Genomic DNA, 14453 nt, shown 5'->3' on the forward strand with positions numbered 1-14453 from the left:
GAATTTTAGAAAATTGACATTCAAGGCTGTCGAGTGGGTGCATCAATTGCGAATTTTGTAGTTTTTCCCCCCAAAAATCCAATTTTTTATGTGATTGTTTCCCAAAATCCGATATTTCCAATTTTAGATTTTTCTAATTTGAAATATTTCAAATTTTAAATATTTCCAAATTGAAATATTTTTTTTTTTAAATATTTCCATTTTGGAATATTTCCAATTTTAAACATTTCCTATTATGGTAAGATTTAAAAATTTGTTAACTTCTTTAATATTTATATATTATTTAATTATAAGATTAGATATTTTGATATTTAACATATTTTAAATTAAAAGATAACTCTGTCTTTTTTATTTAAAATATTATATTAAAATTATCTTATATGACAAATTAAATAATTAATAAATTTGAAATTAACATAGATATTTTTTATAAATACACTTACCATAATATTTTCAAATTCAAAATTTGTTATTTTGTTAAATATTTAATTATTTATAAATTATAAGTTTAAAAATGATATTTTTCTATATATATCATTTTTTTCCTTATTGGAAATTTATAAATCATATCTTGAATATTTAAATAACTTAGATATTTTGTAGAAATTTGAATATTGCTTAATTTGAGATATTTTGACATATAATTATGGTAATTATTATTTATTTATTATTTTATTCCTAAAATAATAATTATCTAACCAAATCTATTTTAAAATTGGTTTATTTTAATTTCATTAAATTATAAGATTTGAAAGTGATATTGAAGATTCTTTCTTTCAAATCATTGATCTTATTAGATATTTAATTTAATTTGATTCAAATAAACCTAGATATTTTAAAATTAGTTTATAATTTTTTGAGATTTTTGAGGTTTGTTTTTGATAACCCTAAATTTTTCAAAATTTAGTTGGTCAGTTTAAGAATAATAATTTAATTATATTAATATCTTATTTCACATCTGTTACATGGACAATGTTTGTTTATTTATTTATATTGTTTATTCAATTTTTTTTAACAAACCTATTATTTATTTGATCTAAATTGCTATGATTAACTTGTTGATAGATCCAATGATCTGATTTTAATCATAGTCCAATTGTCAATAGATCTTATAAATAATTTGTAACAGGTAATTTTTGTACTTCTTTCATCTGTGTAAACCTAGTAACATGATATGGCCCATCCAAATCATTTGACCTATGTGAGCCTATATGTTTGCTATTGGGCTTAGATGCATATAGGAAGCCCATTTAAGTTTTACTAAGTAAACGAACTAAGTTGCTAAAATAAAATTTGACATAAGTAATTTTATTTAGGCCCAATTAGATTTGGGCTTATTCAATGAATAAGAATTGTTTATTTAAAGGTTAAATTCCTCTCTTTTGGTCCTTGTGTAAGAGTTGGGGGCCAATAGAAGTGGGTACGACATACTGAACCCAGCTCCCCTCACATGAACTATCCCAATTATGGAGGCCCATTTGCATTATTTAAATAATTGTATTAGGTTAATTATATTAGTCTAACCTAATTAAAATTGAATTAGCAACATAATTAACTTTTAAAATAGATGAAATTTATTTTTCATTTTAATATTTTAAAGTTAATTTTAGAAAAATACTTAGTTAATGATATATATTCTAGGTAGTTATTTCTATACTAGTTATTATTTCTAATATTAAACAGGAAAATATCATTGATTGTGAAATTAATTGTTTAATAATTAATTTTGGTACAATCTAAGTTTAGTATATTTTCCTAGTATTAAACTAGAATTAATAATTAAGTTTCCTCTATACTTAATTATTTATTTCTTGAATTTAATACATTTAATTAAATTGAAAATTTCAATATGTAAGTTGATTTTCATCATGATACTTAAATATTGTTATTTTCATGTAATTTAATTAAAGTGGAAAATTATTTTAAGTTTGGAATCTTATTTTAGAATAACTTAAATTTGAATAATTTTCAAAATATATTTTTTATTTTATTTTATTAATCTTTTTCCCAAAATTTCGAAATTGCATTTCCTTAATGCAGAAATTTTGAATTTTATTTGAAAAATAGATTAAAGTTGAAGATTATTTATTTTAATTTTGGACCAACTTAAATCAATGATTTTTTCATTTAATGATTAATTAAAATAAATGAACTAAAATATATTATAATTAGAAATTGAATTAATTAGTCAATGAAAGTCTAGATAGATATTATCTATTTTGCTTGAAGTATTTTTCTAGTAATATTTAATTACATAGAAAATTAATATTTAAGTTGATTCTTAATCATGATACTTAAATATTTAATTAAATAGGAAAATTATATTTTTGTTGTAAATTAATTTTTATTAATTTTGGGCCAACACAAAATTAAGATAATTTTTTCAAGATTTATTTTTATTTTATTTTAAAGCATTTTTCGAAAATTGTATTCTTATACACTTCATTTTTTGAAATGCAATATATATTTATAGAAAATTAAATTTGAGTTGTAAATTAATTTAAATTAATTTTGAAACAACTTTAATTGCATATTTTTCTAAATATTTATGGAAATAATTCCTAAGATGGAAATAATTCACGTTCTTTTCATATCCATCTAAGTATAATTTATAAATATTAAATTAAAATTTATATTTAGAATTTTTCTTTCTAAATTGGAAATTTTAATTAAATAAATATATATTTAAAATAAATTGATTAAAATGAATATTAGAAGAAAATACACTTTAAATAATGAGCTTTATTATTAAGACATTCGATCTCCATTGTTGGTTTTACATAGCTTTTGTTTTAGTGAGTAATTCTCCCTAATGGAGGAACGTTCATTAGCAAGTTAGCACCGTTTAATCTCGAAAGATAAGTATATTTGTAAGTGTTTTATATGGTATTGATCACCCTAATGATGGCGACTGTATTTGACTTACAAAATATGAAACAATGGTGGAAGCTCATAAGATAGAATAGCCTTGACTCTCGCCTAAACGGGACAACGCTGGATTCCAATCTTGATCGAATAAAAGGTTGCTAGAATGTTTATCATTTTAGATGAGCTGACAACTCTATTCAATGGATGGTATCACTGACTCTCACCTAAACGGGACACTGATATCAGTTTGTTGAAGACCTTGGAAATTATTTAGGATTGTATGTTTTAGTATTTTCACTTGTCATTCCTACTTGCTATATGTTTAATAATTTCTGAATTGTGTATGAATTTATATTGAACCATGTTATTTTTTGTTATTAAGTTGTAGTTTAATTTCGAATCTTCATTGTTGGTCTAACTTGGTTTGTTTTTCTAATGAGATAAATCCCTAATGGATTTTCACCATTAGACTAACATAATAGTGTTAGATCTCAAAAGAAAAGTATTGTAAATACAACATCTAGCTGTTCATCAATTGATGACACCTTAGACTAGTATTTACAATATGACACAAGAAGATTGTATAAATAAGATTACTTTGACTCTCACTAATCGGAGCATCGTTGGATTCTTATTTAAAACGAAATTATCCTAATTCCTCTTAGCTTATTCATTTCGAATTAGCTCAATGACATATCATTGGATGAATGGTCTATAAATCACATAAAGTCATTCTATATTTTCTCTTAAGAAATTAAATGACGAATATGATTATATTCCCGAAATTCTCCCGAAATGATATAAATTCTCGATCTTAAAATCTCCTACTTGTATGGGCAAATCAAACTTAGAGTTAGATTAGTAGTGGTGGTCCAAGAAAGAATTACTCATTATACAGTTACACTTTCACAAGTGTTTAATAACCATTTTCTTTCAATGGATTCAAACTGTATGAGTTTAGTATTCTGTGACCAGAATCCACTCGCACTATTCTAATAACTCTTAGATGTAACTAAACCTAAATCATCAAAAGACTACAACCATATTTTATAAATCTATGGCATTTGTATCTTGTTCATACTTGTTTTGACAAGATCATTCTCGGCAAAGAGTTAATATGTTTATATCCACTGAAAGTATAATCATCTCATTCGCAGATGGATGTACATTCAGGGGTGGATATGAGCTTTCGTTGTATTCTTTAAACGATTACTCTAGATTTTACCTTATGCAAAAGAAATTTGAAATGTTTGAAAAATTTCATGAATTTCTAGCAATGGTGAAAAACCATTAAGGTAAGTGGTTAACGATCTTGCAAACTGATAGGGGTGGAGAAAAAGTTAGTAGATATGCAGTTCAAAAATCATTAATTTGATTTTTGAATTATATCCAAACTTACCTCTCCAGAAATTCAATTTGCATATTGATAATTAGTTACTAATCGTTGTCTAAATCCTTCTATGGTAATATAATTTCAGAATGATGCAATGGTTGTATACTTAATGTAAATCATTACTAGATTTATGGATGACCTAATCGAAATCTTAAGAAAAGCTAGAACTGCTAACCCTGGTTTGCATGTTTGTTAGCTATTCTAAGTGATTAGGGGTGGACCATCCCATAGTCATTAGTTAAGAAAGTGTTTGTTTAAACAAATACTACTTTTCTAAGAAAATGACTAAGTCTGAAAATGTAACGCCCCAATATTTTGCCTTATTTTACAAAATACTAATTTTGATGCATTAACTAAAAAGATTCAAAGCTGTTTGGAAATACACAGTGGGTTTTACAATAAATATGCAAAAAGGTGAATGATCATTCATATTAAAAACAAAATAAGTAGTTGAGTGCAAAAAAAAAAAATTTGTAACATCTCACTGAGCTTAGATTACTTTACTATAAAAAAACAAAACCAAGGCTCCACCGACGTTCTAGACCGTTTGCTCGTCCATAGCCCCTCACAGTATACATACCAGAACTGACCCAACTCATCAAACTTACATTCAATGTTCCCTGTCTATTGCCCGTAGGGGGAAAGTAAGGGGGGTGAGCTAAAAGCCCAGTAAGGAAATGCTTAACATACAATAGCATTCAATACACTAAACATATCTTAAAGTTCACAATAATACGATTCTTTATGATATTAACGTATCCAGTCTTAACAATATTATATACCTTAGCTCATAATTGTAACTTAAATAACTCCAGATATGGAAAGCTATATCATATACCATATATTTGTACTAAACGAAACCATTACATATATGTAGGGATCACAACCCTGACATCATACTCATAGCACAATCATAGCAATAACATATAATAATTATTTCAATCATATCATATCTTTACCATAATGTGGCGTATCATAGCCACTCCATACACAACCTGGGCTTAACTGGCCCAACAATAACCTGGGCACATTTAGCCCTACCATTGCTATGGAATAAGGTATCTCTATATTCAACAGCATTGTCGCTGTATCATACCTTACCATAATAATGTCATACACAAATCGGACAAATGTAGGGTAGGGTATCTCTACATTCAACGGCCTTATCCCGTATCATACCCCACCATAATAATCTCATACACGACTCAGAATAATGCAGGGTAGGGTATCTCTACATTCAACGGCCTTACCCCGTATCATACCCCACCATGGTCCCTCACTTTACCTGAGACGTTAGCATACAACTTGCATCATACAACACACAATATTTGAATGCAACATACAACATATACAAGTCAAAACAACCCTAATCAATATATCAATTCATAAACTCATATTGTGTCCATACCACACATTCTCAGTACCACATACATATTCATAATAACAAAGCATAAACCATATTCCAATACATAAAGAATTTAAATTTATGCAAATAAACACAAACAAAACTATCTAATTTCCTTACCTCAAATTCCGCTGCTTAAACTTGTTATCTCGTCACTACTACCTCAAATATATCAAGCTGCTTGGATCGATAGACATAAGATGATTGTGATCAAAGATGAGAGTGAAGAGTGGTATAGATTTGGCTAAGGATGTAATGGAAAGATGATTTGAAAATTTTAGGGTTAGTTTTGCTCAGATAGGTGGGAAGAATAGAACGATATAATTTTAGGGTTAATGAAACCTATACTATTCTGACTCTTAGGTTTAGTTTTATGAATAATAATAATATTAACATAATAGCAATAATAATATGATAAATTATTAAATAAACAAATATCTTACTTTTAAATTTAAATTATAACCTCTAAATCTCGTAACTTTAGGGCTTAGTTTTCACCTAAAAAATTACGAATTATGATATGGTTATTTCTACAAAATTTATAGATCTTTAAATTATCTTTCCAACGCCACTGGAATCACCTCAATCGGAGCTATAAAACTTCAGATATGGTCATTTTAGTAAAACAGTTTCTAAACCTGCGAATTTCTCTAAACTTACGATTTTTTCTAACATTAATCAAATAATAATATTATTTAATACCACTTATACAATTAATTAAATCTAATAAATATATTATAAAAACTTAATGGACTTTCATATCGGGCTTTAATTAAACGATTACCTACTTATGAAAATATCATAATATTTTACTTTTGTAGTTAATACAACTTTAACTTTCTTTAAAAAAAAATGGTACAACTACTCTAAGCAATAATATCAACTCACTAACAACACAAATAAATGAAATAATTATCCTCGCACAATTAATATTCAAACGAGAAATTAAATACTATTTTAAACTGGATATTACAGAAAATAAAGTAGCAAATAAAGAAGATATTTTTTTCTTGATTCCAAAAGTGTTCTATCATCTTATTTGACATATGATGATCTCACTGTCTCTGTTGTTTTGACACAACCGAAGAGGTCAATACCATTTAGTTTTCTTAGACATAATTCACGGTACCTTGTCGTAGTGGGAGAGTTTCTAGGAACTCACCTTCTTATGACTTGGAAGACACTAGTGATTAAAATTCATTGTGAGTTTAAACAAGCAATGGATTGTCAAGATAAAAAACTAAGAAGAAAGCCAAGAGAACTATGGTTTAATCCATTCACATGGAGTAACCTAAAGTTTTCTATTACAAGGACATAAAAGAAAATTTTCGTTAATAAGTTTATTCAATGGATTTAACAAAACTTCCTGTTCCTAGTATTATAGGTTTGAGTTTATCTAAACCTATGGCTTGTGGTATGCTTGGTAATTACTTACTCTAATGCAAGCAACTTACTTTAGTAAGATGCTGAAGCATTTTCTTTCCAATGGCAATCTATAGAAGCTTCACAACTTCTAAGCATAGATTTTATTTATCTAAGGAAAAGTCTCAACTATTCCAGAAAAGATAAAGCCACGAAAGAATTTCTTAAATCAATAGTGAGAGGTCTCAGATATGCTTTAGTATGCCTTAGACCAGACACCTGCTGTTGAGTGGGAGTAATGAGTAAGTATAAGATTAATCCAGGAGAGGAACATTGGAAGACAATCAAGTAAATCTTAAGATTAAGAAGAGGAACTATATGTTAGTCGATAAGGGTGTGTTTAAAACTCTTAGACTACACCACATCAGATATCGAGACTTGCCTTTGTGCTAGAAAGTCTGTTGATAAGATGGTGATTACTCTGGGGGTGGAGTAGTGATTTTGGAGAAGTGTAAAAACCTACCTGAAGTCTCTTAGTCTAGCAGACAGAGACTGAATGTTAAAGTTGCAGGAAAGGTACTTATTCAGTCTAAGGAAAGTTCCATACATTTGTGGCACTATTCCAACATGCCTTAACTACTAGTGTTACTTCCTGAATAACCAAAAAGTAGTTGCCAAAAGTATAGAATCCCGTATCCCAAGAGAGTAGACATATAGAGAGGAATTTCACATTATCAAGGATTTTGTGATTAAGGAAGATTAATGGTGCAGAAGAGGTTGTGTTTAATTCAACCTGTCAGATCCTATTACGAGGAGTTTACTACTATTACACTTGATTTGTATATCAAGGTGTTGAGATTATTTGAAATACACATTTTATTTTATATTAGTGCAAGTGGAAGTTTGTTGGGTTTTGTGCCCTAAATAAAACTCATTTCAATATAATCAGATTTACTTATTAATAAAGATTAGAAATAACATTTTATGTTGCATGGTTCACATGATTTATTTCATGATTATATATATAATGTATGAATTCTATTTAAGTCCAGAACATATGAATTTGTTAATGATTATAGTGTTGTCAGCACAGTGGAATATAATCTTAATTATATGTTCAAAAGTTTATTCCCTGATTGGTCAGAACACTGGATTTAGACTAACATGGTATAATCAGCGATAGGTATTCTTACACCTTGGAAAAGTGTTATGTCCTTTCATAGACATTGACAAAGTTTACCAGTATCAGATGTATGGAGTATACATCGGAAGGGACCGATATTGAACTTTGATTAGATATATGAGAATTTACCATAATATTTATTCAATTCAATATCACTTGTTGATCCTAGATCAAATGATCTTAATCCTGATATGATTAGGTTCAATCTCAAGAGTGTTATTCGTGTTCTTTGATTTGTTAGTTAAGCCTACTTTTGGGTCAGGGTGATACGTACATTTTGGGAACACGGTAGTGCAATTGAGTGGGAGCGCTAACATAAATATGGAATCTATAGCTTCTATCTGGCAAATAGAAAGTAAAGGATGATTTCCTTCGAGCTTAACCAAACGAAAATAAATGGTGGAGTACTCATTTCACTTAACTGAAATATCATTTATACAGGGTTAAGTGTTTTAAGGATAAAATACATCGTAAGGTGTTACGGTAATTTAATCCCTTTATAGTGTAAATCATCTATATAGAGGATCATTGATCATATTAGGATTATAACAATGGATAACTAATGATGTATCTATATCGTGGAACATATAGAGCGTTCTATATGACTGAGAGTGCAATTCCAAGTTCTAAGAGTGGATTCAATAAGGAATTAATAAGTTAGGGAATTTACTTGGTAAATTCAGTTCGACTTATTGGAAGCTCGGTTATATAGACCCATGGTCCCCATACTAGTTGAGACCATACTGCTTGTAAGACTCAGTAATTGATTTTGATTAATCAATTATAATTCTAAAGTTAGACTATGTCTACTCTATGAATTTTCACTAAGCAAGGGCGAAATTGTTAAGAAAAGAGATTCTAGGTTTATTTATTAATTAAGATATTTTATATGTCTAAATTAATAAATATATTAAATGACAATATTATTTAATAATTATTCTTAAGTTATTAAATAATTAGAATTGGCATTTGAATGGTTAAATTGGAAAATTGGCATTTTTGAGAAAATGGGAATGAAAAATAACAAAATTAGAAAGTTGCAAAGTGAGGCCCAATTTCCTTATATGGGCCGCCCACTATGCAAGAGGTTTACCATTTTATTTTTTCCATTATTTTAATGCCACACAATTCTAACCTAAACCGAGAGGGCATTCTATAAATAGAAAATGTTGGCTTCAGGAAACTCATAACTTTGCACATTGTTTCCTTCAGAGAAAAGCCAAGCCGCCCCTTCTCTCTCTTTTCTTCTCTAAATTTCGAAATCCCTTGAGTGAATGAGTAGTGCCCACACACATCAAGTGGTACCTCAATCATAGTATGTAAGACTGTGGAAAATCAGCATCAAAGAAGGAGAAAAAGAGATCCAGATTCAGATCTTGATAATGCTCTGCTACAAAAAGGAATCAAGGGCTAGAGATCTGAATGGAAGGAGTCATTATATTCCGCTGCACCCAATGTAAGGTTTCTTAAACTCTTATGTGTTTATTTTCATTGTTTTCGAATTCATATTAGGATGTTAATAAAACATACTTGGTTGTAAATCTAGATCCTGGTAAAATATTTCCAACAGTTTCTAGCCCAGATTTTGACTTAGAGGCATTCAGTCATAATCCAGCGCACGATAGCTTCGCGCCACTAGCATTTCAACTAAGCGCAATGACCAATTGTGCGAATCAACGGTTCCTCTCGTACTAGGTTGAATTAGTATTGCAACACATGCGCCATTTCTAGCCCAGATTCTGACTTAGAGGCGTTCAATCATAATCTAGCGCACGATAGCTTCGTGCCACTAGCTTTTCAACCAAGCGCGATGACCAACTGTGTGAATCAACGGGTTCTCTCATACTAGGTTGAATTACTATTACGACACATGCGTCGTTTCTAGCCCGAATTCTAACTTGTAACGCCCTAATCTATAGGGACACCATGTTTGTGATTTTATAAACTAGTTTAATACTAATAGAATAATTAATTATTAAAAACTGTGATAATATTAAAAACTTGACTAAAACAAAACACTAAAAACAGAAATTATAACGACATAAAAATTGTGTTCCGGGAATCCCTGTTATAAAAAGTTTTGCTAAAGAAATATATACGACAACCATTTAAATATAAAATCAAAATACACAGTAGATACAACCAGCCCAAAACAACTCTTGGCAACTCGGCACGCAGGGCAGTGAGGTCAATATGTACATTGCTGGAGAAGACTGCCACCTCATGGTTGATCTAGCTTTTCTTTTCCTTTACCTACACCACATAGCACCCGTGAGTCACAAGGACTCAGTAAGAAAAGTAATAATAACAATCATATAGTTTATTATTTAAAATTGTCATTCATACACAATAAAAATCAAACCATCACACATTATTCATAAGATGAAATCCAAATCACTACTCGCATCTACCACGAATAAACATCAGTATAGAGATATTTGGTAATACAAAACCATTACACCAAATATAGAATTCAAATTCATTTAATCATATAAATAATATATATGTTACCTCAAGCCTCCATTGAGCCCTTACACCAACGGAATAATGGCGCTCTTATACACGAGTACGCCACTCTGGCTGCTTCCTAGATTGACGACTGACCCTACAGACCAACACGAGTGTTTCCAGCGTGCTTTATCCTCACTCGCACACTTATTGGGAAAACTTCCCAGGAGGTCACCCATCCTAAAATTACTCCAGGTCAAGCACGCTTAACTGTGGAGTTCTTTTGTGATGGGCTACCGAAAAATAAGATGCACCTTGTTGATACAGGTAGTACCAATCAATCCATTTAAGCCCTCTTCAACTGTGTAGTCTCATACCTACACAGTCTCAAAATCATCACACTTGACCTTCCTCAGGCGATGTGAGATTGCACAGCTTACCCGGTATTTCCCCTAACGGATACGGGACTACTGACTGTCACAATCACCCCCCTTACGGGGTCTGATGCCCTCGTCGACCACACTTCCGGCCGGGTCAAGGCTCTGATACCATTTGTAACTGTTGGGAATATTTTACCACGATCTAGATTTACTAACAAGTATGTTGATTAACATCCTAAATATGAATATCTCTAAAATAATGAAATAAACACATAAGGGTTTAAGAAAACCTTACATTGATTGCAGCGGAATATAATGACTTCTTCCATTCAAGATCTCTAGCCTTTGATTCCTTTCTGTAGCAGAGCATTATCAAGATATGAACCTGGATCTCTTTCTCTCCTTAGGGTTTGGTTACCACCGTCTTACTCACTATGGTTGAGTACTTGACTTGCTATGTGTGGGCATGACACTCATTCACTCAAGGTTTGAATATTGAAGAACAATGAAGGAGGTGAGAAAACACTAAGGAAGGAACTCTCTCATCAAGTTTGGTTGAATAGTCAAGTTGACATTAATTGGATGAGTGAGAGTATCATGTTCCTTTTATAGTGTTTCAACTAGGGCTTAGGGTTGAATTATATGGATTAAAAAAGAATAAAAAAATTGGGCAATAAATCACTATGGTCGTACACTTAAAGTAAGTCAATCTCTAGTTACAATTTTGCCACTTTTTTCAACTACTTATTCTTCTTTTCAAAATACCATATTTTCCAATTCAATCATATAAATGCCAAAACTATTTATTTAATAATTATAATTAATTACTAAATAAAATTGCCATTTATGTAATTTATTAATTAGACCATACAAAGTCTCTTAATTAACAAATTGACCCCAAAATCTCTTTTCTTCACAATTAAGTCCTTGTTTAGTGAAAATTCATAACTAAGACACCTTCGATAGTGATTTCAAACCTCCTTCATTGTTCATCTAATTCAAAATCTTGAGTGAAAGAGTGCCATGCCCACACATAGCAAGTCAAGTACTTAATCATAGTGAGTAAGACGGTGGTAACCAAACCCGGAGGAGAGAAAGAGATCCATGTTCAGATCTTGATAATGCTCTGCTACAGAAAGGAATCAAGGGCTTGAGTTCCTGAACAGAAGGAGTCATTATATTCTGCTGCAACTAATGTAAGGTTTTCTTAAACCTTTATGTGTTTAATTTTATTGTTTTAGAGATATTCATATTTAGGATGTTAATCAACATACTTGTTAGCAAATCTAGATCCTCGTAAAATATTCCCAACAACTGGTATCAAAGCCATGGTAATGATTTACTTTCATGATATATGGATTTAAAACGATGAATTTGTTTATTGTGTTAATTTGGATGTGTTCGTTGGTTCATGTGTTTTTTGATAAATGTATGTGATTTACGAAATTTTTCCATGAAAGTAATTTTATTTTCATTCTGAAAATATTTTATTTAGATTCCTTGTGAAAAATTAAGCAATTTTAGTTTTTAAGGAACTCGATCCTGATAAAAATTGAGTGAGATATGAAGGTTTGAAAAATTGAGTTGAATTGGGTGTCGAGTAGGTGCATCGAGTGCACCAGGCACTGGGACAAGGCAGCACATGCGCGTGGATTCAGCCAGGCATTGTCCAAATTCCTTGGTCAGGCCTATCTTCGGACACAAAGCATGTTGCAAGCACACCGTGGAACACCTTGCATGCAGGGTCCTCCGCGTGCGGTTTTTGGCTCCTGTCTAGGCTGCACGTGCAGCCTCCTGGGTAGCAACACCCCAAATGTGATTTTTGTGGGATTTTTCTATTTTTTTTTAATTTTCCCAATTTCAAACCCTAAAAATCAAAATAATTATCTTTAATATATTTTAACTTAAATATCAATTTTAAATTGTTTAAAAAAAATATCAATTTTAAATTAATAATATTTAATTTTTAATATATTATTATTAATTTTTTATATTTTGAGGTTTAAATTTAAAAATTGATTATTTTATTACCGTCAGATCTTAAAATTTTGTTAATTTCTTTAATATTTATTATTATTTATTATGAGATCAAATATTTTAATATTAGCTATATTTTAAATTAAAAAATAGTCTTATCCTTTTAATTTGAAATATTATATTAAAATTTTCTTATATGATAAATTAAATAATAAATAAATTTGAAATTAACCTAGATATTTTATTGATATTCTAACCATAATATTTTTAAGAATAATTAGCTTTTTTAGTCCCTGTACTTATGACACTGTACTATGATGCCCCTTAATTTATAAGTGTAGTTAAAAATACCCCCTAAAATATATCAGTTGGAATAGTATAATCCTTCTATCTAATTCTGTTAAAATTGACTAAAGTTGACTGTTAAATTAATAATGTGGGATTATACATAGATAGTAGTTGAAAAATTATATACAATTAGGAAAATAAATTACAAGTCATAAAAATTACAATCACAGGAAAAAAAAAAGAAAAATAACATCCCAAAAAATAGAATATCATTACCTTAATTTTCCAAAAATCCCATGTTCTTTCTAGTGATATCCATCTCTTCAAATACTGTAGAATCCTAATTTTACACCTTTTTTCTAATTTGAACTGCTAAAAAACGATTGGAATTATTTTAATAAAATTACTTTTATTAAATTTTTTTAAAAGGTTATGAAATTATTTTTTAATCATCTTTCATTGTCAGTTATTATGCCACCTCATAGTCAATTTTCCCTCTAAAAAGAGATGAAATTACTACTCTATCCTTTGTTATAATACCACATCATCAATACAAACAGTATTTTTAAACAAAATAAACAGAAGGACTAAATGTATGCATATAAAATTATACAAGGACTATTTGTAACAAGCTGAATAGGTTAAGGGGCATAATAGTATAGTGTCATAAGTACAGGGGGTAAAAAAGATAATTATTCTATTTTTAAATTCATAAATTGGTTATTTTGCTGAATATTTAATTATTCTTAAATTATAAGTTAAAAAAAATGATATTTTATATCATTTTACTTATTAGAAATTTATAAATAGTATTTGAAATATTTAAATAGCCTAGATATTTTTATAGAAATTTGAAAAAGGCTTAATTTGAGATATTTTGACATATAATTGGAATAATTATTATTTCTTTATTATTTTATTCTTAAAATAAAAATTGTCTAACCATATATATTTTAAAATTGATTTATTTTGCTATTTTAATTTTATTAAATTATAAGATTAGCAAATAATATTGAAAATATCTATTTGGTTATTTTTAAATCATTTATCTTATTAGATATTTAATTTAATTTGATAAAATAATTCAAATAAATCTACATATTTTAAATTAGTTTGAATTTTAAATTTTTGAAAAGATATTTTAGGTTA

Source organism: Cannabis sativa, chromosome 7 (genome assembly GCF_029168945.1).
Source record: "Cannabis sativa cultivar Pink pepper isolate KNU-18-1 chromosome 7, ASM2916894v1, whole genome shotgun sequence".
NCBI lineage: Eukaryota > Viridiplantae > Streptophyta > Magnoliopsida > Rosales > Cannabaceae > Cannabis > Cannabis sativa.